This window comes from Humulus lupulus, chromosome 2, assembly GCF_963169125.1.
Source record: "Humulus lupulus chromosome 2, drHumLupu1.1, whole genome shotgun sequence".
In the NCBI taxonomy this organism is placed as follows: domain Eukaryota; kingdom Viridiplantae; phylum Streptophyta; class Magnoliopsida; order Rosales; family Cannabaceae; genus Humulus; species Humulus lupulus.
In genome coordinates, this window is record NC_084794.1 from 124,650,308 (window position 1) to 124,658,204 (window position 7,897).

General features: G+C 36.3%; 1 long non-coding RNA gene across 1 annotated transcript; it reads left to right on the forward strand.

The window, feature by feature from the left end:
- Positions 1 to 1,829: 1,829 nt before the first annotated feature.
- LOC133816289 (uncharacterized) lies at positions 1,830 to 3,242 on the forward strand. Its single transcript, XR_009885136.1, has 2 exons — positions 1,830 to 1,967; positions 3,012 to 3,242. It is a non-coding gene; the product is annotated as an uncharacterized LOC133816289 (long non-coding RNA).
- Positions 3,243 to 7,897: the final 4,655 nt, after the last annotated feature.

Sequence of the window (7,897 nt, forward strand, 5' to 3'; positions counted from 1 at the left end):
TGATGGACCTAGAGAAAAAAACTGTAGTCATTGTCCTCCTCTCCTTCTCTCCTCTGATTTCTCATTTTCCCTTTTTTGTAGAATTAATGATGCTTTTTTGGGCATATTTTATTTGCTTTAGTTTGTTTTGAATATATTCTTCGTTTTAAATTTGTATTTTAAGTTTCTCTGGGTTTGAGTATGTTTTCTTGGCTTTGAGTTTAAATATCATAACCACAAGTATGTTTGTCAAGTTTGGCTTTATTTTTTCTTGTTTTCATGTTTTCTAAGCAGTTATTAGTTGTTGTTTAGTACGGTAAAAGACTGCTGGTCTATTTATTAGGCTCATGGGTGGAAATGCAGCTCCAAAACCTTTATTTATTGTCCCTATATTCTTTTCTCACTGAATATGGGAGCTTCAGCTCTAACTTATGAGTTTATGTAGCAAATGTTTCACCTTTTCCTTCCTCAAGCCAATTATTGGCTTTTGGCCTTTATCAATAGTTTCAGTTTGCATCTATTTTTTTAATTTTCTTCTCATGTATTCCTTTGAAGACATAATTTAGACTAGTATGTTATATGACCAAAGTGCTTTCTCCCCTTAGGAAGTGTTTGATAAAGACCTCTTGAAGACAGATGACAAAATGGGACATGCACAACTCAGCCTTCAACCACTTGTCTCTGCTGCTAGACTCAGGCAGATTCTGCAGAACTTCAATGGCGAGACGGTGTTAAGGAAGGTTGTCCCAGACAGTGACAACTGTTTATAGAGTGATAGTAGAAAGACTATATTTTTTGTTACTTTTAAAAGTTGTTATATTAATGAATAATTGTTAACTTATTATACTTTGCATATGGCTTTATTTATAGAGTGATAGTAGAAAGACTATCATTTTTTTTTACTTTCATTCATATATTTTTTCTTTGTTTTAAATAAGACTACATGCTAACATTTTCTTGTGCAATAGTGACAGCTTATATGGTCTTCACCATTATCAGAAAAATTAAGTTGCCTATTTTATATGGTCTCTTTTGTTATTTTTGTTCCCTCTTGAGAAAATTAGTTCTTGCTTAATTAACAACGAAAGAAGGCACTGGACGAAGAGTCTCGGAAACAGCAGGTACTTTATTCTTTTCTTTACTTTCTTGGAGTATTTTGGTTTTAACGGTTGTTTAGTTGCTAGAAAAGAATGAAAAACTAACCAAATTAATATAATTCTGTGTTTTCACTGTTTACAATTATGCGTTTTCACTGTTTCTCTTTCTCTCTGATTGTTCTTTCCCCTTTAATTACTGAAAAAAAATGATGAATGTCGTAGTGAAAGCTCTGTGACAGTGTGATTTTAATTTGGATTTGGAATAATTTTTCTTATCTGCTTTTATTTTTATTGTTTAGTTGTTTATAGTTTTCATTGTCTTGGAGGATAACTGAATGTTCTGTGAAGCTAATGTTAAGTGCATTGGTTTTATGAAGGGGTGTTACAAAATAGAGTTGCTGAACTAGAAGAGAGTAATTGCAAAATAGAGTTATCTAACTTGTAGGTCACTTTAATGTATAACTAGTCTTTTGTGTGTGCTGGTTTTATTACTTTAAAATATCATTTCACTAATGCTAACTCTTCTCGCAAATGGACAGAGCAAATTGAAGAATGTAGCATGTATTTCCTCTTCCTAAGCCTACCTCTTAGTGAGAGATCAAATTGAAAAATCAAAATCTAAAGTTATTGAGTATCAGGCTTCATATGAGAAACTTCAGGTTGCAACTGGTCGGTAGTTTATTTATGCCTTTTATCTGCCATTTTTTGCTAAGATGTCATTCTGATGCTAAAGTTAATGTTGTCATTGGAGATTGTAGGCTGAGAAGGATATTCTTGTCTTAAAGGAAAGGGAACTCAGTGTTAAAAGTGATGTCATTGATTTCCTTCGAAGATCTGCTGCAATTGAGATTCATTGGTCAGGCTGCTGAGATACAGAAATTGCAAACCATGGTATGTATTATGTTTTCAGATTTGTATCTTTTAGATGGTCACTAGGTGGAGACTGGCCATCACTATTAATCTTTGGTTAATTGTATAAATGTCATGTCACATTAAATTTATCCTTCTTAGTTCTAAGCAATGGAAACTGGTTCTATGTTTTTATATTCATTGATTCTTTTCAGTTGTGCAAAAAATCTGCCAAGTCTATGATGTTGTTTAAAACATCATCATATAGATCATTTAAAACTCCATGTATAGGAATAGAAAGAGTAAATAATGAAATGAAGAATTCTACCCAAGAGAAGGATGTGATTTCTAACAAAGAAACAGGACAAGCTAAGTGGAGCTCTTATTTGCAGTAGTGTATGTTAGTCATGTGCCTTTAATTGGATTGCTAGTTCAATATAGTGAATATTCAATGCTTTCCCCTTAATCTAAGTTCCAGCTTATGTGCGTGTGTGGTTTATTACTTGACACTAGCCATATATATAAATATATGTAAATGGTAATTTTGTTCCTGCTGAAGTTTCGTGTGTCAAGAATTTAAGATAGTCTTTTCTTTTGTCAATTGTGATTATCTGGCTTAGTGCACGTAACAAATTGATCTTTGATTTAAGCAAATTTACCTGCTCTGCTCTGCTTTTTTACTCGGGAAAAGGTGAAGTCCTGGAAAAAATCACCATCATTATCATCTTTATCTTCTTGGATTTGCATTTATTGTGCCATTAGATATGAAACACGCATTTTATTGATTTTTGCTCTTTTTTATTTCTATTTAATATGAAAAATATTTTCAAGTCTACACTTACTTTACATTTTTTGAGAATGATATATTTGTTATCTTGATACATTTCACAAGCCTTGTTTTAAGTTGCATGTTTTGTTGCTTCAGTCGTTGTTTTGCATGGTAGTACATCTTGCTATACCCTGTTGTTTCGTCAAGTTTTGGAGTTATTACAAATTTAATTTAAACTTTATATGCTTACAGGTGGAAACTAGCTTAAGTCTTATGTTCTTAATAATAAAAGGACTTTTTTTTTTTACAATGTGCAGGTATATTGAGATGATTTCTTTGGAGCAATTCTTGACAACATTTGTAGTTGAGGCCTTTAGAATGGAAGAATGTATTTCACTAATTTTTGTATACATTTCTTGTTTTGTATTTAGTGATAAAGGAATCTGAATTAGGCATAAATTATGTTGTAATATGATTTCTTAAGCCTAGACTAGTAGACTAAATATTGTAATTACATTTGAGTAATTAATAAAAATCTATTTATGTTACCTTATTTGGCTTCAACTTTCATATTTGTTTTCCTAGTTTTGTGTAAGTAAAAAAAGATTATGTTTCTCAAAGCTAATATAACACATGTGTTATACTAAAGTGTAGTATAACACAAATAATGTATTCTACTAAAGTGTAGTATAACACAAAAAAATTGTTATACTAAAGTGTAGTATAACACAAAAAAAGTGTTATATAATCGACTATAAATAACATAATTAAACACTTATCTATATATTAAAATAACACAGAAATTGTGTTATCGTTGACAGTACAATAACACATCTGTATAACACTGATAAAGTGTTATGTAAAGTACCCTGACCTACGATAACATAGTCGGTCTTAACACATCAGAAAGTGTTATCGTATGTTTTGATAACACATTTTCGGTGTTATTAAAAGCATTTTTTCTTGTAGTGCATCATCCTGGTGTGTATGGCGTGGGGCATCCTATGGACGAAAAACGATCACTTAAAGACGCCATTTTAATAATGTTATGTTTTATGAGCCTTTTTAAACTTATCAGTGGGATTTAAATTATTGGTTGTTTTTTTTTTGGAACTTTGCATAAAAACTCATATTTTCTTTAAAAACTATTGGGCCCAACTTGCATGTTTTAAGCAAGAACCCACTGAAACCTTTATAATAAGTGGCTTTCCTTTAAAAACCAACAAAATGAGAATGTTTCATTAAGTACTAGTTCAGGGTGTTTTTACAGCGCAAATGTAATTATTTTTGATAAATTGTTGAGACCACATTATTATGTGGATATATTTGCAGCTTGTGACTTGATGCGATCCTAGTGAGTAGTTGAGCGAAAAAGTCATTGTGGGGATTTATAGCCGGCTCGGGGTGAGCCTGGGGGTAATTCTGGGAATTTTGGAAATATATTGGAGACTACTTGACATTGAGGAAAATAATTGGTGATTAGTTAGGTGTCGGGATGCAAGCGGTAATTATTAGGGACACTCGAAGAATTAGCGGGAATTGGGAGCAAATGACCAAAATACCCTTGGTATGTTTAAAGGCTTAGGTTTTAATGGAGGGTGGGGGGGGCAAAATGGTCATTTGAGTGTTAAAAGGGATAAGGGTCATTCAGCCTTTATGGACTTAGTGGGATATGTAGAAAGTAGTAGAGCCTGAAAGATGGAAAAGGAAAGAGGAAAAAAAATAGAACACTTGAGCTTACCTCTTTCTCCTCCACTCGGTTTGCCCATTCTTCCCCATTTCTTGAGGATTTCTGAAGCTGTAACTCAAAGGAAGCTTAGACTGGAGCTTGGGGTAGGGTCCTTGGTAAAGCTAGAGGATTTAGCAAGAATTAGCCACCCAATTAAGGTAAAGTTTAAAGATTGTTCTTGAGTTTTTGAGTTTTGTTGGAATTGATTTCTAAACTTGAACTATGGATGGAAATTAAGGGAGTTGAGCTTTGGGAATTGAGGAGCTAAAGGTTGGAAGGGCACTAAGGGCAACCTAGGGTCGAATTCTTCATTAAAGGTAACAATTCTGGACTTGGTCATTTGAGTTTCTTTGTTGTTCTGGTTTTTCTGTTGAGTTTTTGAGCTTCAAGCTCAATCTTGGTTTTCCTATTGTTGATGGTGCATGTGGCCAAGTTTGGTGTTATTGGGTCATGTTGGACGAGATGTAGTGGAGGGCAGGCTTAAATTGAAGTGCTGTTGAGGTTCGCTAGGGATTTATGGAGGTTTGGCTCGGGGAAATTCGAAGGAGAAACTCAGAGTGCTGAAGGTGTTGTCTGTAGCACTAGCAGTAGAGCACTACTGTTATGTCAGGGTTTTCTGGGGGATTTTTCCTTTGCTTGTAGCACTGTAGCGCCCACCTTGTGGCGCTGTCGTGCTACCTTGCCTTCAGAAATAAATTTTTGGGTATTTTCTTAGGGTTTTCTCCCCAGGGCTCGGGGTTTGATTCCACCACCCTGTTTGGTGGAATTAGGGCTTCCCGGGGGCTCAGGATTGGTCCCGAGGTTAGGTTACGAGATTGAATGTTAATGAGGGCTCTATGTTACATTTGTCACTAGGTGTATGCTAGGGCTCGGTCGGGATCGTGCTTGAGGATCGTTTTCATTAATTAAAGCGCTCGGAATCAAAGGTAAGAAACTGCACCCGGTTATGTGATTATGTTAGGACTAAGAGCTCCCTATATTTGTATGTGATGTCATGAGATGGTATTATGCCATGGGGACATGTGATAAACGGCCTAAGAGTGCTGGGGTCAATATTTGCGCACAGGGCGCGGCTCGGCCACTGGTAGTTGAGGTTAAGTACATAATTACTAAGCTCGGCCTAAGCGAGCCGGAGTCAATGAGACAATCAGAGGGTGCGTTCTAAGGGTGCCAACCCTGGATTTTGGCGCGGTATGTTTAATGTTGTTTAAACTGATGGTTGTGACGAGTTTGTTATCTGAGTAACTGATTATTGGCTTGTAGTTTGATATCACTATTTATGTGAGCAGTATGACTTGTTGTATATATAATTGATGATTCATAAATTAATAGTTTGTTGGTTGTCGCTTGTGCTATGCATTATGGTTTTCTTGCTGGGCCTTGGCTCACGGGTGCTACTTGGTGTAGGTAAAGGCAAGGGCAAGGTGGACCAGTCCTGAGTTGGAGAGCTTTGAGGCTGAATGTACATAGTCAGCTGATCGGCCCCCATGGCCGATGAGTGGTACAGGACAGGAGAAGCCTAAATGTCTGTTTTGCCCTTAGAGAGGCCATTAGCATTATATAACCTAGATTTTTCTGTAAAATGTCCTTTAAACTTTATTTCTTTTGGGATCCCAGGTACAAAATGTTTAATTAAGTGAAATGTATCTTTTGTGACCAAAACCTTTTAACCCTAGTTCAATTATAGTTGCAGTAACACGTTTCTAACCAAATGACTTTATTAGCAAGTCTTGCACCTTTATAAACACATAGTGTAATGGTCTTTGCTACCCAGGGCGTTACATTAGGGCTTGACCCGTCTGTTGTATATCAATGTGATTAGAGCTTGGGTCCAAAATTGGTTATGTTAGGTTATTATTTTAAATGCTTGTTGTTAGATGCCTAAGTGCTTATATTCGTCACGTGAATTCTATGGTTAGGGCATGTGGCCCCGTTACATGAATGTGCTTAGTATTATGAAAATAGTTATTCAATGGGATTGTATGATTAGCATGATTATGTGCTTAATTGTCAGGATGTGCCTATCCACATCTGTTTCTTATAAGTAAGGTATGTAATCCACGATCAAGGCTTGACTTATAAGTCAAGGACGACAATAACGCGCTGTGCGCTGGTCGAGAGGCATTGGCCTAAACTAGTAACGTACTATTACGTTGATTGACTCTAAGGTCGAAGATGAACCATGGGGGTTGGGCTAGCTCTATGACTAGTGAGACAGAGCTAAGGGCGAGGCCCCAGGTGACTCTATGGTCACGTAGCTAGGCATAGGCCCAAGAGTTGGCATGAAAGCCAACTGAATAGGGCAATGGCCCAGGTCGATCCGATGATCGTCTATTTGAACTAAATGACATTGGTTATGAAGTAATCTTGTTGATTATTGTTGAATGGTTATTTAAACTTATATTCTCTGTTGTTGTACGTTCTATTTTCTTGTTGAGCCTCGGCTCACGGGTGCTTTGTGGTGCAGGTACGGGAAAGGGAAAGCTTGACCAGCCATGAGTTGGAGAGCTTCGGTGGCAGCGTGTACATATGCGGCTGCTCGACCATCACGGCCAGGGTTATCTTAGAGGAACTAGGGTTATAGCCCTGTTTTGCCGCTTAGGTCGGCTGATGTAACTTTTGTTATGTATTTTCCCTTTCTAAACTATTCTACTATAATTTTTTGGGATCCCATGTTTATATAAAACTTTTGAAATAAAAATCAATGGTTCATTGAGAAATTTTTTTAACCCTAAGCCTTGTCACTAGCCTTAGTTACACAATTTAAACCAAATGATCTGATTAGCAGGCCTGACACAATTTTAAGTACACAGTGTAACAATCCTGGATTAGGAGGGCGTTACAACTTGGTATCAAAGCTGCCAAGGTTTAAGGGTTCCTTAAGACTGGCTGGGCATGTACACTCGCCACTAAAGACAAGCTTCCCTCAGGGTTCGGTAACTGTAACATGTTTATATGTTTAAATTCTTAAACATGATGTGAATGCCTTATCTGCATGCCTATTTAGGAAGCATGAGAATATCTGATTTGGCTTGGCCCTTGATTGTTTGAATGTTAAAGAACATGCTTATTAGCATCGTTATTGCTTGTGGATGTAAGGGAACTGCTTATTACCGTTATTATTGTATATAGGCTAGGGGGAAATGTTTATTAGCATTGTTATTACTGGCAAGAATTAAAGAACATGCTTATTAGCTATGTTGGATTTGTGAAAAATACTTGGATATGCCTATGTGTATTGTAATTTGTTGATGGATATTAGGAGGTGCTTATTAGCACTATGAATGAGTATATTTATTGTGTGATGGCATGCTTTTTAGCATTGCATATGTATGTTATCTGATGATCTTGGACCGTCAGGCGGCAAGTGGTATAGTTATGACTTACCTAATGGCCGATTTGATCTCTGTAGGGTGGATAGAGTATCAGAATGAACCCTCGAAGGTCAGAGAGATTGGCTGGCCAAGAGTTACA